Here is a 2,500-nt window from a genome sequence, read left to right as displayed (position 1 = left end):
GAGTTCTAGCGGGGCCTCCCGTTGCTTCCAACAACCCAAGAGTCCATAGTATTCGAAGTTCTCGCGTGGCCTCCCATTGATTCAAACAACCCAAAAGTCCATCTTCTTCGCAGTTCAACATCGCCTCCCTCGTTTCCAACAGGCCCAAAGGTCGTCTTCTTCGCAGATCCACGAAGAGCTCATCACGATTTGCCACATTCCATTTCCCACGGGTTGTCAACAACACTTTCTCACACTTCCCGCAATCGAGTACGTGCATGACATGCCAAAGCACATCTTATTTGCCTTCCATCGCACTCAAGACGACGGGTTGTGGAAGAACGATATTGTTCACAACAAGTTCAAGGACAACGTCTCAATCAAGGGACACAACCGAATTATGTTGACTGGGTCGCTAAAGTAAACCCGAGTTCATATAATGCACCGCATCCAAAAGAACTAGCCCCAACACGTGCATCTCTGAGATGTTTCACTAGATGGAACACGTGCGTGACATTAGGATCCTCCAACACCTCTTCGTGATGGAAAGATAGAATTCGAAGCAACCACAGAAGTACCGTCTAGTGGGTAGGCAACACAGGGACTGATCAACCAATATCACCCAAGGCAACGGGTGAAAATGGAAGAGATGCATGCTTGACCGTTCGATACGCAAGGCATGGAGCCAGCCAGCAAGTACATCTCGATCACAACTCACACACCCACACGTTCGCAAGACACCACACCACAAGATGGTCCACCCCCCACCTACCATGGGCAAGCAAGCAAATGGAAACATCAAGTGACGCAGAGCCAAGCATCGCTAGGCATGAAAATAATTTTCCACAATATCCGAGGGACTAGCTGCCGAGCTAACCAACGATCAATGACGACCGTGTGTTGGTATTAATAAAGCTCAACAACTATGAAGAGGCTAGTTGTGCCATGATAAACATGCTAACGCACGCACCACGTGAGGGGGGAGGCCTCATCAAGCTCCCTTTAAAACCTGCCAGTGTGGAGCTGGCCGGCTCAAGGAGCACTCCCCCCCTATAAGAGGTTAATATGCAAAAGGCAAAATTGTACAAGTAGATACACTTTTTTTGAGCAGACATAAGTCCATATCTCGGGCTACACTTCGAATTTTGATGCGATTTTTTGCAGTAATTCGTAGAATAATGGTATCTCCTTGCTCACCAAATTTCATAATTTTTCTCGAAGGGGAACTATTTTTTTTATTTTTTTTACTTACCGGGTATGTGTAAAATCGGGAAAAATAGAAAAGCACATGTAGACTTCGAATTTCGACCTCATTTTTTCCAGTCCACCACTAAACAATATCAGGAACCTCCCCACAAAATTTCATTCAGTTTGGCCAAGGTCTTAAATTTGACAAATTTTGGCACCAACCTATCTAGTCGCGGTGCACCGACCAACTTGGCCATGTGCAAAATGCATCCAATTCAAAACTTTTGTGCACCAACACTTTTACAGTACTCATTTGGGGACATTTGGAGGCCTTTCCAACCCTCGCATCTCAAAAACCACGAATTTCATTTTTTCACAAAACTCCACACAAGCCATCTAGCTATGCCGCGGTGCACCGACCAACTTGGCCATGTGCAAAACCCTCCGAACTCAAAACTTTCGTGCACCAAGAATTTCATGGTATTCATTTGGGGGCATTTGGAGGCCTTTCCAACCCTCACATCTCAAAAATCACGAATTTCATTTTTTCGCAAAACTCCCCACCAAGCCATTTAGCTATGCCGTGGTGCACCGCCAACCTTGGCCATGTGCAAAACCCTCCGAACTCAAAACTTTCGTGCACCAAGAATTTCATGGTATTCATTTGGGGGCATTTGGAGGCCTTTCCAACCCTCACATCTCAAAAACCACGAATTTCATTTTTTCACAAAACTCCCCACCAAGCCATTTAGCTATGCCGTGGTGCACCGACCAACTTGGCCAAGTTCAAAATGCATCCAATTCAAAACTTTTGTGCACCAACACTTTTACAGTACTCATTTGGGGACATTTGGAGGCCTTTCCAACCCTCACATCTCAAAAACCACGAATTTCATTTTTTCACAAAACTCCCCACCAAGCCTTCTAGCTATGCCTTGGTGCACCGCCAACCTTGGCCATGAGCAAAACCCTCCGAACTCAAAACTTTCGTGCACCAAGACTTTCATGGTATTCATTTGGGGACATTTCTAGGCCATTCCAACCCTCACATCTCAAAAACCACGAATTTCATTTTTTCACAAAACTCCCCACCAAGCCTTCTAGCTATGCCGTGGTGCACCGCCAACCTTGGCCATGTGCAAAACCCTCCGAACTTAAAACTTTCGTGCACCAAGACTTTCATGGTATTCATTTGGGGACATTTCTACGCCATTCCAACCCCCACATCTCAAAAACCACGAATTTCATTTTTTCACAAAACTCCCCACCAAGCCTTCTAGCTATGCCGTGGTGCACCACCAACCTTGGCCATGTGCAAAACCCTCCGAACTTA

The sequence above is a fragment of the Vigna unguiculata genome, unplaced genomic scaffold (genome assembly GCF_037176805.1).
Source record: "Vigna unguiculata cultivar grain cowpea cultivar isolate G323 ecotype 2 unplaced genomic scaffold, ASM3717680v1 ptg000010l_ERROPOS18658307+, whole genome shotgun sequence".
NCBI classification, from domain to species: domain Eukaryota; kingdom Viridiplantae; phylum Streptophyta; class Magnoliopsida; order Fabales; family Fabaceae; genus Vigna; species Vigna unguiculata.
This window is presented reverse-complemented; position numbering follows the sequence as displayed.